The sequence below is a fragment of the Dipodomys ordii genome, unplaced genomic scaffold, assembly GCF_000151885.1.
Source record: "Dipodomys ordii isolate 6190 unplaced genomic scaffold, Dord_2.0 Scaffold60, whole genome shotgun sequence".
NCBI lineage: Eukaryota > Metazoa > Chordata > Mammalia > Rodentia > Heteromyidae > Dipodomys > Dipodomys ordii.
The window spans coordinates 8054109-8071362 of NW_012267276.1; positions in this window are offsets into that span (position 1 = coordinate 8054109).

The following is a 17254-nucleotide window of genomic DNA, read 5'->3' on the forward strand; positions in this document are numbered from 1 at the left end:
TGCCCGGGCTGGCTTTGAACCGCGATCCTCATATCTCAGCCTCCTGAGTAGCTAAGATTACAGGCGTGAGCCACCAGCGCCCGGCTGGTACTGTACTTATACACAATGGAATTTTACACAACCATTAGGAAGAATTTACAGAGAAATGGATGGACCTAAGATAAATCATGTTAACTGAAGTAAGTCAAGCTCAGAGAGCCAAACAGTGCATATTGTCTCTTATAAGTGGAACCTAAATCTAAAATGTACTGGGACATGATAAATTATACAAGTCTCTCGAGGCATCCACACACTGTGAGACCAAAGGAGGATATTTTTAGAAAAGGAACCCAAAGGTGAAATGTCTCTGTGCTTCTGATCATACAAAATATATTTACTGAAATAAATTTCAAGAAATGAAAAAAGAAGGTTTTGTTTTTGTTTTTGTCTTGTTTGCTCACTTCTCCGTTCTTAGGTGGGTAAGGCAGGGAACAAAAATGGAAGGATGAAGGGTGAGCAAATGCAGCAGTGGTACTTATCAGACACCATGTTGAAAATGAACTATACAATTTGGGGGTGGGGACAGGCAGGAAAAACTGGGAGAGGATGAAGGAAGGGGTGACATTGCCCGCAAAGAAATGTACTCCTGCCATGTTTCAGTCACTCACATCTGTAATCCTTGGTACTCGAGAGGCAAAGATCTAAGGATTTTGGTTTAAAGCCAGCCCAGGCAGGAAAGTCCAAGAGACTCTTACCTCCAACTAACCACCAGAAAACTGGAAGTGGCACTAGGGCTCAAAGTAGAAGGGCATTATCCTTGTGCAAAAGATTTCAGAGACAGTGCCCAGACCCTGAGTCCAAGCCCCATGACTACAAATAAAAAGAAAGAAATGTACTCCTTACTTGACTTATATAACTGTACCCTTCTGTGTGTCACCTTTACAATAACAACTTAAAATAAAACTTTGAAGCATCCCCACCAAAATCAAATGGATTGAAGGTTAAAGGAATGAGACCCACAAAGAAATGAGAACCACAAAAAGATGCTAAAAGTTTTTTTAATTCTGTACAGTGATAATTATTCAATCCCTTGTCTCTAAGTCATCCAATCTAATTTCTTTATCTGTTTCTCTCTCCTCTTCCATAAGAGATGTAAAAATACAGACGTTTATCATAACCCTATATCAATGGTGAGGCCAACCAAACCAACCACTGCACCAATCAAACTGGATATGTTTGATTTTCAGATTCTCCTTAGCAAGTCTCCATTGTATATTTGTAGTAAGATTATCATAATGTTTCCTCTGACAATTTTAATTTTGTAGAGACAAATTAGGATAATTAGTAATTGACTTTCTTCCACAAACAATGTAGTGAAACTCAAGTAAAAATTTGGGAACTGGGTTCAGAGAAGAAGATTTACAATATTTTGAACACCTGCCACTTGAGCCACAGCTCCTGTTTTGGCCTTTGGGGGAGAAGGGGCAGGGGATGTAGTTAATTGGAGAAGAATCTCAAGGATTTTCTTCCCTGAACTGGCTTTGCCCTATGAACCTCAGATCTCAGTCTCTTAAGTAGCTAAGATTACAGGCGTGAGCCACCAGTGCATGGATTCCAAAGTAGGATTGTTAAGTGACCTGAACATAAGAGTCAAATAGCAGCTTAATGGAGTTGTATAAAAGATGTAATCATTTTTCAACATTTGTCTCTACAAGGGCCCCAACATTGAGTCTCATGAGTTTTCTCTTAGAAATATACCATTAGGTCCCTGAGCTATCTCAGGGTGGTCCCTGAGCTATCTTAGGGTGGTCCCCATTGCAAAATTGTTCCAAGCCCTTAGGCTTCAACTCTTCAGTAAAGGGGTCTTAAACCCTCAACTGTCATCTTCTCATTATTCTTATGCTTAAAAGCAGAATTCCCTGCTGGGTTAGTTAATGAGCAAGTCTGCTTTAATTACAGAGAAACCACAGGCCAGGCTTGCTCTCCTCAGCTTCCTACCATACAAGAAATACTCTGGCCCCATGAAATAAATATTAGACAGTGGAAAGCTCTAACTTTTTGTCTCTTCCATGTTAAATCAGCTAAAACACTTCAGTTCCTTCTTTTGACCTTAGTTTACATGGCAGTAAAGCAAGACTGTACCACAAAGTCTACTTTCCTTAACTTTAATGAGGCTGGCATACTGATAATACACATGGATTATGTTGTTCAACATTACAAATACATGAATATTCTTTTTTTATTGTGAGAATACCGTACAGAGGAGTTACAATTACATGGGCAAGATAACGAGCATATTTCTTATCAAGCATTGTTGCCTCCTCTTTGTTTCTCTTTCCCATCCCTTCGATACTCCCCCCACCTGCCCCACCCCATCCTCCCCTCCCCACACCAAAGTTGTTAAATTTGTTTTTCGACATAACGACTTGTACATCTTATTGTTGCAATGGGTCCACCTGAATATTCTTAATCCCTAAATCCAGATCATATAAGTGTATCCAAAAAACTCCCCTATCTCTACCAATGGAAGGATATCCTTCACTAAGGAAGTAGTCATGGATCTGGGCGCCGGTGGCTCACTCCTGTAATCCTAGCTACTCAGGGAGCTGAGATCTGAGGATCACAGTTCAAAGCCAGCCCAGGCAGGAAAGTCCGTGAGACTCTTATCTTCAATAAACCACTAGAAAACCAGAAATGGTGCTATGGCTCAAGAGCCATGGTAGAGCACTCATCTTGAGCTGAAGAGCAGAGGGACAGCACCGAAGCCCAGAGTTCAAGCCCCACAACCTACCAAAAAAAAAAAAAAAGGAAGTAGTCATGGGTATCGGGGAAAAAATATACTAGATTTTACTAAGTTATACATTAGTAAGAAATCTAATTATAATTTTAACATAGAATGTTTCAAGCCTTCATGAAATATCTCTCAACTGTTCACTCAAGTGTTTGTGATGAATCTGAAACTAATGTCCTATATCAACCAAGAACCAAAACCACACATGAACCACACAGCAGTTGCCAGGTTACTATTTGTAATGAGCTGGCTAAAATTAAACTGAGAAGATAAACATGTCTCCTGTAGCAGAGCAACATACTCCGGGCACATGGCTTGACGCCAGGGAAGCTTTCAACCCAACACTGGGGCTGTGCTGCATGACAGGTCCACCTTCCCTGGTCAGAGACTTCAGCCATCAGCTTCTATCCTGTCTCTGCTGTCTCTCTTCTGTCCATCTTCTACAACAGACCAAGAATATAAAGCATGGAACCCTGGCCTGGTTACACAGGTCTTACCAGTAAAGCACTTTCTAGAAAAAAAAAGAAAAGAAGCATTATGATTACACAGACATGTGTGGTTTCTTTCTCATTCTAATTTTGAAATACGTAAGAAAAAATAAAATTACAAGCTATCACCAAAGGAACAAAATCTGGTCATGTTATATCTTTTTCATTACAGTAAACAATCAAATGTTTTAGGATTTGGAGAAACATACTTTAATCTTTTTAGTAATAATGAACTGACAAAATTAAAAATTCTGTGCTAAATAAGAGTAGCCTATAGAATTAAATATGAAGGAACAAAAAGAAAGCATAGGAATTGTATGTGGCTGTGCTGAAATACATGTGTGAATGCATGCATGTGTACTTATGTGTGCACACATCATTGCACAAAATACACTTGCTTGTAGTCACATGTAATCTCTGGAAAGGAAAAATGAGGGCTGAGAGCCAGATGTATATTTTTTCATGTATTTTATCTCTCAGTCTTTGTTTCATTAAATAAACTATTGCCTTTAAAAATATTACTTTTTAAGACAAAACAACCAGATTAGTATTTAAAACAGAATCTACCCATCCGTTACTAAAAAATCCATATCTTAAACATAATATGTAGATATACATATAATTCTACACTACTGATGAGTTACAAGAAAACTGAGAGGCAGTATTAATTCAGACCAAATACAATTTAAGGACAAGTTTAATCATCAAGAAAAAAATGTCGATATTTCATATTGTTAATGGTACAATCCTCCAAGAAATTGTGAATTGGACATGACTTATGTTGTGACAAATCATCTTATATGTGTGTTTATGACGTATGTAGGTCTTAAGTGAAACAAAATGAGTTTGTAAATACATGAAAACCCACAGCAATAAAACTATTGACATGGGTTTGAAGCACTTACGCCATTACAGAGCAATAAAACCACAGTAAAAACTTAGAAAAATTATAAGAAGTTGATTAAAAAATCTGTTGCATATACACATACAATTCCAAGAGTATTTTTTCTAACCTTAAAAACAAATCTGTCACAAATCAATTAATATAATTAATCACATCAACAAGAGCAAGGATAAGAACCACATGATTATCTCAATAGATGCAGAAAAAGCATTTGACAAGATCCAACACCCCTTTATGATGAAAGCTCTGGAAAAACTAGGAATCCATAGAACATTCCTCAACATAATAAAGGCTGTGTATGAAAAACCTACAGCCAGCATTATACTTAATGGTGAAGAACTAAAGCCATTTCCTCTAAACTCAGGAACCATACAAGGATGTCTACTCTCTCCACTTTTCTTCAATTTAGTATTAGAATGCCTAGCTACAGCAATAAGACAAGATGCAAACATAAAGGAGATCCAAATAGGGAAAAATGAAGTAAAACCCTCCCTCTGTGCAGATGACATGATCTTGTACTTAAAGAATCCCACTGACTCCACTCCCAAATTACTCAAGCTGATTTGAAACTTTGGCAAAGTAACAGGGTATAATATTAACAGTCAAAAATCAATGGCTTTTCTGTATCCCAACAATGAGAAGAGCACGGCTGAAATCAGGAAAGAAACTCCTTTTGTAATAACCCCACAAAAAAAAATACCTAAGAATTAACTAAAGAAGTGAAGGACCTCTACGATGAAAACTTTACAAACCTGAAAAAGAAAATCAAAGCAGAACTTAGGAAGTAGAAAAACCTCCCATGCTCCTGGATTGGAAGGATCAACATTGTGAAAATGGCAATACTTCCAAAGACTATCTACAAATTCAATGCAATGCCTATCAATATTCCACACTCATTCTTCAAGAAAATACAAGAAGCAATCTGAAAATTCATATGGAACAATAAAAGACCCCAAATAGCAAAAAACGATCCTTAACAGAAAGAACAGTGCTAGAAGAATATCAATACCAAATTTCAAACTCTACTACAAAGCCATAGTCATCAAAACAGCTTGGTATTGGCACAAGAAGAGACCTGAGGACCAATGGAATAGAATTGAAAACCCAGAAATGAACCCACAGACCTATAGCCACCTAATCTTCAATAAAGGAGCTAAAAAAATAGAATAGAAGAAAGACAGCCTCTTCAGTAAATGGTGCTGGCAAAATTGGTTAACTACTTATAGAAAACTAAAGCTAGATCCTTATATATCACCCTGCACCAGAATCAACTCCAAATGGATCAAAGCCCTCGAAGCCAAAGCAGACACCCTGAAAACATTACAGGAAGGAATAGGAGAAACCCTGGGTCTCCTTGTCACAGGCCAAAATTTTCTTAATAGAGACCCAGAAACAACAAATCAAAGAAAGGTTGGACAAATGGGATTGCATGAAGCTACAGAGCTTCTTCATGGCAAAGGACATAGCTAGCAAGATCAATAGAAAGCCCATGGATTGGGAGAAAAGCTTCACTAGCCATACAATGGACAAGGGCTTCATATCTAAAAGATACTTGGAACTCAAAAAGTTAAATCCCCCAACAACAAATCTTCAAAGAAACAACTGCTCGATAAATAAGTGGGCTAAAGACTTAAAGAGAGACTTCTATCAAAACAACATTGAGATTCCACCTCATCCCAGTTAGAATGGCTATAATCAAGAACTCTAATAACAACAGATGCTGGAGGGCATGTGGCCAGAAGGGAACCCTACTGCATTGGTGGTGGGAGTGTAATCTTGTTCAACCACTTTGGAAAGCAGTATGGAGGTTCCTCAAAAGACTCCACATAGAACTCAACTATGACCCAGCAATCCCACTTTTGGGCATTTACCCAAATGATCACAAACAAGGCTATACTAAAGCTACCAGCACAACTATGTTTATTGCAGCATTATTTACCATAGCTAAGATATGGAGCCAACCCAGATTCCCCTCAGTAGATGAGTGGCTCAAGAAAATGTGATATCTATCCATCTATCTGTCTATCTATCTATCTATCTATCTATCTATCTATCTATCTATCTATCTATCTATCTATCTATCTATCTATATCACATATATATGTGGTATATATGTGGTATATATGTGTATATATGTGTGTATATATGTGTATACATACATACATATATATGTATTTATACACATATATGTATGTATACATACATGCATACATACATATATATGTATGTATATATAACTACATACATATATATATATGTAAATATGTATGTATATATACACATATATATGTATGTATATATACACATACACACACACACACACACAAGGAATTCTATGCCTCCATCAGAAAGGATGACATTGCCTCATTTGTTAGGAAATGGAAAGACTTGGAAAAAATTCTATGAAATGAAGTAAGCCAAAGAAACATAGGTCCCATGGTTTCCCTTATTTGCAATAATTAGTATCTGTGTAGGACAAGCAGAAAAGGTCAAAAGCTATGTACATACAACCATATAAGATGATGTTAAGTGAAATGAACCCCAAGATAGGGACACAAGTATCTTTTTTCTGTCCTGCTATTGTTTCTAACGTATTTATAATGTACCATGTGATTTTTTTGTTTCCCCTCAGTATAACCCGTTTTCACTGTATTTGATGTCTGTGCCCTGCATCTTGTATATACACTTCTCTAATTCAGGGAGAGGAAGGGAAAAAACAAAATGCTTAAATAAGGATACAGGTTGACCCATTGTAACAATGAGATGTACAAAACACTATGTTAAAAATGAACTTTAGAACTTCGGCCCGGGGTAGGGGGTGTCGTTGTGGAAGTGGGAGGGAAGGGATGGTAGGGGGAAAACAGAGGAGGAGGAAATAATGCTCAATAGGAAATGTACTCATTACCTTGCTTGGTACAGCATTTTTACAATAAAAAAACATACAAAAAACAAACAAACAAATCTGAGCTGGGCACTGGTGGCTCACACCTGTAATCCTAGCTACTCAAGAGGCCCAGATCTGAGAATCACATTTCAAAGCTGGCCTGAGCAGAAAAGTCCATGTGACTCTTAATCTCTAATTAACCACCAAAGAAAGCAGTAAGTGGAGCTGTGGCTCAAATGTTAGAGTGCGAGCCTTGAGCAAAAAAAAACCCTCAAGGGCAGCACTTAAGCCTCAAGTTTAAGGCCTAGGACTGTACCAACAAAACCCCATGATGTCTGTAGAATATGCATGATGAATTTGTAAATTCTAACATATACTTGAATGAATGAATGAATGAATGAATGACTATATCTTTATGGATTATAATATACCTGAGAGTATTTGTATTCTCAGCACTTCCTGGGGCCATTGATCTCTCTGATGACCTTGGGTGGTCTTGGCCTATCCCCAAATGAGGATCGTCACTGGACAAGCGTGTCTAAAAAGTTGCTAAGTACTTTTCCTTTGCCCTCTGGTCTCATAGCACAATAACTTCAAGTCTATTGCTCAGTTAAGTAAGAGTTATTATATGCTATGTAACTTGGGAATCATTCATAAGTATTAGTATTAAATGTAAGTATGTGAAAGAAATCTGCTGACTATGACTACAGATAGAAAAAAACATGTAAGGACAGAAAAAATCTGAAAAAAATGAGTGTGGAAGGCCTCCTCTGGCCACAGGAATATGAGAAAACTAAAACCAAGATATCATACAGGATGAGGTCCTGACTGATCTTAGCGACAATGTCATAATTTAAAAATGGTTCATAGCCAGGTGCTGATGGCTCACACCTGTAATCCTTGCTACTCAGGAGGCTGAGATCTGAGGATCTCTGTTCAAAGGCAGCCCTAGGGAAGAAAGTCTATGAGACTCTTATCTCCAATTAGCCATCAGAAACCTGGAAATTGAACTGTGGTTCAGATGGTAGAGTGCTAGCCTTGAGCAAAAGAGCTCAGGGACTTCAAGTTCAAACCCCACATCTGACAGAAAAAAAAAGGCTCAGGATCAAATAAAAGGGAGTGAATATGAGTAAATGACCAATTGTGGAAATTTTTTAAGTAACAATAAGTATTCTTCAGACTAGTAGGAAAATGAAAACAATAAAGGAATATTGGTAAAATAGATAACAGAAAAAACATAGAAATCCAAAGTCTGAATCTTTCTAAATAATAAAATAGACAAAACACTAACTAATCAAGAGAGAAAAATAAAAATAAAATTGTCAATGAGAAATATGTATGTCACTAGATTAGTAGAAATAAAGAGATTGTATATGTAATATTTATATTTTCACCCATGTGCAGCTTTCTCTTATATACACTGCATTGACAAAGCTTAGGGGATTTTCTCTCTGTTGATTTAGGAAAATAAATCCATGCATGTACTGGGGTCAGGAGGAAGCAGAAAAAACATTCTTAGTGTGAGATGGAAGCAACCCAGTCTCCAGCTGGGAATGAACTCACTAAGTGAGAGAGAACACAAGAATTCTAAGGGTTTCCTTCTCCCGTGTGTGTGTGTGTGTGTGTGTGTGTGTGTGTGTGTGTGTGTGTGTGTGTGTGTGTGTGTTGGTCCTGGCATTTGAACTCAGAACCTGGGTGCTGTCTCAGACTGTTTTTGCTCAAAGCTAGTACTCTATTACTTGAACCACAGTTCCACTTCAAGCTTTTTGCTGGTTAATTGGAGATAAGTATCTCATGAACTTTCCTGCACAGATTGATTTCAAACCTCAATCCTCAGATCTCAGCTTCCTGAGTAACTAGGATTAGAGTCATAAGCTACCAGTGTCCGGCCATATTAAAACTATTATATTTAATTATAATGTTATAACTTAATACCTTATAATATGTAATCAAGGTGTCGATCAGCAGACAGAATAGAATATGGAACAGAGATTCAAATTTCAATTCTCTTTGGTTACATATATTTTATTTCACTTTAATGTCTTTTCTTGCTGTGTGATGTGCATTGCTTCATACATACATCCACCCTTTTTTGCTGTTTTTTTTACGTACAGCTGTACCTTTTCATCCTTGAGAGATGAGTTCCAAGACTTCCATTGGATGCCTAGAACTTAGCTAGTGTAGAAGTCTATAGACATTCTATTCATTTCTATTAAACAGTAAAAACTAACAAAACCTAACTTATCAATCCTAACATAGATATGTTACTTGAATGAATACATCTTTACAAATTCATAAAGGAAAATTGTAATCTGATAATGAAAGCTATTTGAATGCTTTCTCTCTTTTTCCCCCTTTTCTCCCCTCACTATTTCAAGATATCATTTAGTAGTACTATTTTCAGAGGATAGTGGTTGAAGACAACTGAAACCAAAGGAAGAAAAGTGTGCATATGTAGTATTACTACATATAATTTTTATTTTAAATTATTGCTTACTAGTCTTTTTTTGTTCAATAGACCTTGATTTGGGTACTTGGATTCTTTGTCACATTGTTCTTTTGTTTGTCAGGTGCTGAGAAGATTCATCTCAGGTTCAAAGCAGAGACAGACCCCAAGGGGCTCCTCTGTGTTACATATAGGCTATTTCCCCAGGGAAATAATTAAGTACCTTAGTAATGTACTTCACATATGTTTGTAAATGTAAAATTAATAATCCCTATTTGTAGATGGGATTTCTTTTTAAGAGAGGATTTGCTTTTATTCTGTTTCTCCTTTACTGAGTTTTAATGTCCACATCCTTCAAGGACCCAATGTAATTTTCAAACACCATTTTCAAGTGTAATGAAAACCTCTTTCCTTTTCTTCCATCATACAACAAATGTGATATGCTCTCTACAAGTCTTCAGAGTCTCAAAATATATCTACATAGATGGCCTCCAGAAGGAAGGATACATAATGTGAGGACATATGCATGGATAGATAGATAATACAAAGATGGATAGATACATGGATGAATGGACGAATACTTGGATGGATGGATGGATAGATGGATGCATGGATGCATGGATGCATGGATGCATGGACTGTGGGTGAACTTAAATATACATTGACAAACTACTTCTGGATATTCTCATTAAACTGTAGCTTAGACTTTTTTGGTGAGGTCTATTCATGAAAGAATTTCACTATATTAAGTTACCTTATGTACACAACTAACAGTAAATATTTTTATTAAACTAGGAATCATTTGGGCCTTTCCCATTTGGAAGAAATGTGCCTCCTATTAAAGAGACAAGAATCTCTTTTGCAAGAATTACTTTTGAGAACAATTTCCTCAACAGCTTGGTACAGGTGTTAACAGGAAAAAAATAACACATTGCTGGGAGCAATTCTCTGCTGAACAAGAAAAGGGTATAAGAAGACTCCTGGAAAATATGGTCTTGATCCAGAGGTAGGAAGCAACTGGTGAGCCATCAAAGACACAGGGAAGGATATGGGAGGCTGCTCCACGCCATGAGATGTGGCCTCATTAGACAGGTCAGTCCATAATGCCGAAGCATTCACAGTTATCTCTTTGTAAAATACACACAGCTTTCCCTAGAGCATTTTTGGTAATGAACTTTAGCTACAGTCAGCAAGTGATGTTATGAATTTCCATTCATTTAGAGTAACAACTGAAAACAATTGGGGCTTTAGGAAAAACATATGCAGTTGTGAAATGGCACATCAGGCATTAGACATCTAAGATGATGTTAATTATATTTTGTGTGGTTTTCTCAGGAAGCTGGGAGGGGAAGGATTCTAAGTATGTTTGTTTCAAAATAGATATTTAGGGAGATTATTGAACTAACAAAAACAATAGAAATTTTCTTAGCATCTCTAATACATGCAGGTGTGACATGATAATTAATAAGCCCTGTGAATTTGGCAATGTCTCATCTTTTTGTGTATGTATGCGCACATGTGTGTGCATGTGTTGTTATGGGGCATATACTCAGGCCCTGGAGCTGTCCCTTAATTTTTCACACAAGACTATCACTCTATCACTTGTGCCACAGCTCTGCTTCTGGCATTTTGGTGGTTAATTGGAGATAAGAGTGTCATTGACTTTTCTGTCCAGGCTGGCTTTGAACCTTGATCCTCATATCTGAGCCTCCCAAGTAGCTGAGCTAACAATGCTCCATTAATATCTGACTTTTAGACCTATGAAAATGCAACTTCTATAACAACCTAGTACATACATACAGTAGATTTTCATAAATTTAGGTAATAATATGCAGACCTATTTCCAAAAATATAGACTAGTTTGTCCATGTTTAGTGAAACTTACATATTGTCTCTCCACAGACTTGTGGAAACACTTTATACGGTTCCATCTGCTATTCTGTGGTAAATATTATAAAAGTTAATCATTCACTAAGAGGGAGAAAGAATGAAAGAATCAAAGGAAAGAAAGAAGGAAGGAAGGAAAGAAGGAAGGAAGGAAGAAGGAAAAAGGAAAGAGACACACACAGTGTGTGTGTATGTGTGTCTGTAAAGGATAGAAATAGAGAAAAGGGAGAGAAGGGAAACAAGAAAACTAGAGGAAGAAAAGAGAGTGAACAATAACTGCATCTGAGAAAGAAATGAAGGTTTATAAATGTAAAACAGAAAGAACTCTGGGATGGTTCTGATACTACAATTTAAGGAAACACGAGGCAAGTCCAAAACTTCAAAAGTATTGGAGAACATTGGGAACAGTCCCACACACTGTGCACAGCAAGTATTTTTTTCAGTCTCTTCTGCTTATTCCTAGAGGCATTTGGGCTTTGTTATTTATGTCTTTCATTTCCTTACAAGGCCCATGAGACCTAAATATAACAGACTCAAAGACAACACAGAGATCCAAGGATGGCATCAGCCGCCATCATTTTTTACTTGTGCTAGGTAGCAATCACCATGATACAAGATTATTAAATCAAACAATTATTAGACCGAAATGTTCTAAATGTAGGCCTAACCCAAATAAACAGTGCATTGTGTTTTGGGGGACTATTTGTTTAAGTTTATTAGAACAAAAAGAAAAGAAAAGAAATTAAAAGAAACTGTGAGAGAAGTAAGTTCATTTTTTGTGTTCCTTCTCCCCAAGTTGCCATTATAAGACTTCCATACTAAAATAATTTGATCTGGTTTGTGAAACACCAGAGATTTATGACATCTGACTTCCACAAAAACTCTACCCCAATACCTGCTTCAGAAGATTGTATGGAAATGTTGAAAACTAAATTGTTTAACAAAACAAATCTTGATTTCCTGTCTGTAATATCCATCAGAGACTTTCCTTAGGGTTTTGATTTTTTTTTGTTTTAGTTGGAAAAATGATTCGCCCTTAAAAATACTCTCCCTTTTAACAAGACTCTGAGTTCTAAACAAATATTAATCACAGAGCTATTTTGATAGCTAACACTGAGACCAAAAAAAATCCACCTTATGATCTCTTTGCTTTATGAACTTTAAAATGGATAGGAGGATTTATTTTAACTTAGAGTTTCCGTATCACATCCTTGTCTCTTCTTTTCCTAATTTATAACCCCATGCTAGAAAGTTGGCTGCTCCACTAGCTATTTTTAATGTGAAAGGAACTAAACAAAGGCTTTTGCAGTAGTGCTCAAATATCTAAAATATTAAACAAAAGTCTATTGACACGGAAAAATAACCAAACAACTGCTAATGATTTTCCTATAATTTCTGTATTTTTAATCCTATTCTTTTCCCTGTGGAGCTTGCCAAATTACAGGGGATGCTTTGGTTTTCCCATTCTGGATGTATTAGCCATTTCTAAGGAGCAGCTGCAGCTCATTTGCAGCAGGAGTGAACGCAAACCCCCAGCCCTGAGAAAGCTCCTCCATCCAGACTCTCCCACAACTGGCTCTTCAGCATGTGAGTAAGAATTACTCTTAAGGTGGTTGTGATTGAACCAAATGGTAGTCATTGGAAATGGAAATGATAGAACGTCCAAGAGAGCAAGCACCAGACAAGTATAGGCCAGCACTTAATTAAAATTATCTCCACACTCCATCCAACTGACAGAGAGAAGCCTGCTCTAGGAGTTGAGTAAGATATGCAGCAAAGAAAATAAGAGTTTCATGTATAGGAACAAGAGAATATCTTCAAATGAACATTTTCAGGTTTAAGTGAACCCCAAGATTAGCGCTCCCTTAACCATTATATACAATCACTTGTGTTTCTAATTTAAGCATTTTCCAGAGGACCCAATTTCTTATCTTGGATTTATGTCCTTTTCTTCCTTCCAGTGTTTCATATGTTAGGCCCAAATGGTTTCTTTGTTTTTCTGTTTTGCAACTTTAAATGCTCGTCTCTGTGGATAGGGTCCTGTAAATTATTGGATTAGAATATTTGAATGTGCTCAATGGGAAAGTAGTAGGGGAGGGAGGAGAAGGAGAGGGAAATGGAGAAGACAGAAGGAGAAAGAGAGAGGGGAAGGGAGGGAGAGAAAAGAGAAAAATAGGACATAGAAAGAACAGAGGAAGGAAGGAAGGAAGGAAGGAAGGAAAGGAGGGAGGGAGGGAGAGAGGGAGGGAGGGAGGGAGAGAGGGAAGGGAGGAAAGAAGGGGAAAAGGGAGAGAAAGGAAGAAAGAGGGGAAGGATGGGAGGGAGGAAGGGAAAAAGGGAGGAAAGAAGAAAGGAAGGAAAGAGAAGGGGGAAGGGAGGGAAGAAGGAAGGATTCCTTTACTGTCCCTGGGTATACATTATTTTGAAAATGTTTGCTGCTAAATCACTATTTTTAATGAATCTAGAAAAATCTAGACCTGGCCACAAATCCTGCTTTCCTGCCCCACCCTTGTAATTCCACAGTAAGCGAGAAGCCCACTCATGTCCTTGCTGGGCTGGTGCAACACAGTCCCCAGCTCAGTTTTATGACCTGTGTTTGCAAGTCTGTGAACATGGTCATGGTAATGGCAAACACTTGGTGCGCCCAGAGAAATTTCGCGTTAATAAAACTTACAAAGCACACTGCTGTTCCTTTGAAGTTGCTACTACACATGTAATATTAGCTTGTGAAGCATTCCATGAGGAAATGAGCTCGATAAGGACTCTTGCAGTAATAGCTCAAAATTGATTATTTCCTTCCCCAAATAAACTCACCAGGGCAGCCCTCTGGGCTTACTTCCGAAGTCTTGCTGTGTCCAGGAATTTTATCACCAGGAAATGAACAGCAAGCACCCAGACAAATGTGATAAGGTACATTTACAAGATATGAATACAGTTATGAGACTCCGCTGTTTCTTAATGAAACGAAGGGCCCCAGTGTTGTCAGGAGTGAAGTATTTATTAATCACATCCTAAATATGGAGAGAAGAAAGAACAATGTCTTTAACATTATTGTGTTAAATAATCAAGCACAAAGCCCTACAGAGAACAAAAGAAGGCAAATTCAAACTCATATGCATTGTGATGCAAAGACCTTTAGAAGTCGTAAAAGTAGATAATTAGCAATCTTTCCACTTTTCTTCATTTCAACCAACATGACAATTTAGTAAGTTTATTTAGGTAGCATTTACTTATGTCTTCTGTTTGAAACCAGAGTCTTGAAATCAAATTTTCTCTTATGGTTTAGAGATTTATTCTGACTTTTTTGGATATAGAAATAATATGAAAAAATCACATTTCTTTAAAATAAAAAGTCCAACCATTTTCTGCCTTCCAAGGACTTCCTCAATTAGTATTAGCCACAAAAGTAAAAGAAAGAATTTGGAACCAGAAATTCTTGTGGTTTGGGGCTCCATGAAGAAAAGGTCCCTTTTTACCCACAATTACTACATGACTAGGTTAGCTGAGTTTAATTACATTGTTGTTGCAATTGTTTTCAGATTAATACATAAATATTGACTTATGTTATTCAGGATGTCCAAGTTTTCTTCTAAATTTATAGTTCGTCCCATTTTACTCTGCTCCAAGAATAAATGAGAAAAACTTGCTGTTAGGACATGTAAAGAGATTTGTTCCTCCAATAAAGGAAGACAGCTGAGACCACTTGGAATCCTAATCACTTTCTCCTCTTTGCAGAAAATACTTTTTGTGGGAACATGGGGGTCCTAGGGCTTGACTGGGGGTCTGGGTGCTCTCCCTGAGCTTATATGTTCAAGGCTAGCACTCTACCACTTGAGCCACAACTCCACTTCCAGCTTTTTTTTTTTTGGCATTTTTGATGGTTAATTGGAGAAAAAAAGTCTTCTGGACTTTCCTGACCATGCTGGCTTTAAATTGTAATCCTCATATCTCAGCCTCCTGAGTAGCTAGGATTATAGGCATGCTCCACAGGCACAGGGAAGAAAATATGTTTCTAAGAGTCTGAAACCATAATTGTATTAGGAAATAATATGCTTAAATAAATAAGCCTAGATCTCAAGCCCCACAATCCCCACTGAAAAAAACCTGGTGATTACCACGGCTTTCTCTTTGCACTGAAGCCTTTGAAGAAAGCAGAAGAAATCAGAGACATGCTTTTCTGGCAAAGGAAAAATTGTAATTTCATAATCCCTCTGTAGACCTTAAAACATACAGATAGCCAAATTTGTAGTTCCTGAAGGTTTTATCCAATTAGCCATACCATATATATATATATATAATCTTCCTATCCTCCAGAGTTTCCTTGACAACTTCCTATAGCTTTCCCAATACAGCCTCAGACCTGTCTCCAGAACTTTCCAGGGAAAGAACTCACCTTGCAACCCCTAAGCAATAGTCCAGGGAGATGAAGCTGAGTATGAAAAGTGCTTGGGCTTCAAAATCTATTGGGAATTTTGGAATTCTCCAAAATAACTTGTGGAGCAAGAACACTTTGTACATATGTTTAACAACTTCCAGGGCCTTTACCTACTAGGTCCAGAAGCTTCCTTTCTCTCCTAGCAATGGTAATTAGAAAAATATGCACACATTGCCATGTGGGAGTCAGAGTCTAGCCAGTGAACGAAATCCAGCCTTAAAAGGGATGAGTCCAGTACCCCATGCTGTCCCCAACTTTGAAGGACAAAGTACAACTAATGTTAAAGATGGCCTCCAAAACAGGAAACACGTCACCTTAGTCAAAAGTCACCATTAACCATGAATGATTTTGAAGAAAGTATGTATAAGTTGCTTATCGACTGAAGGACTCCTAGCAAGCAGGAATTTGAGTAAATTGAAGCAACCAAATGATATTAATTTAAATAATTGTAAGCTAAGTTTTGCCAGTGATAGACCTTTTTGTTATTGTTGGGTTTTTTTGATACAGGGCTGGGGTGCTGTTCCTGAGCATTTTTTCTCAGCAGTCTACGACTTGAGCCACAGCTCCACTTCCGGCCTTTTGCTTGTTATTGGAGATAAGAGTCTCAAAGACTGCCCAGGCTGATTTTGAACTGCAATCCTCAGATATCAGCATGCTAAATTGTTAGGATTATGGATGTGAGCCACCAGCACCCGGCTGGACTTTCTTTATAGACATTATTTTCTGCTCTCCCTAACCACTTACTTTATATGAGTGATAGATTATATTATTAGCCTTACTTTATATGTGGGAAGAATTATATGCTTTGTCCAATGTAATAGCCAATAAGTGAATAGCAAATAAAACACAAATTTTTCTATATTCTATCAAGTAGAGAAGGTTACATTTACTATAATAAGATTGATTTGTTGCCTCAATTAAAAATAACTGAATACTTACTATCATTTGGGTGCTCAAAATTTAGTGGAACGACTAAAATATCCATCCTCCTGAGGCTTGGATCCTAAGAGATAAACAAGGCAGATACATAAAATGAGTTTTCTAGCCAGACGCCAGTGGCTCACGCCTGTAATCCTAGCTACTCGGGAGAGTAAGATCTGAGGATCGCAGTTCAAAGTCAGCGCAGGCAGGAAAGTCCGTGAGCCTCTTATCTCAAAAAAAAAAAAAAAACCACCGGAAAGCCGGAAATGGGGCTGTGGCTCAAGTGGTAGAGCGCTCGCCTTGAGCTGAAGAGCTGAAGGACAATGCCCAGGCCCAGAGTTCAAACCCCATGACCTCCCCCCCAAAAAAGTTTTCTCCACTCTTGCCTTTCACAAATCCAGATCTGGCAAAAGGTGGGACATAGAACAACCTGCTAGGAACATGGCTGCCAGTGGAGCCAAGAAGAACCTTCCTTGGGCTCTCTAGAAGTGGGGACAGGGGAAGGAGAGGACTTAAACA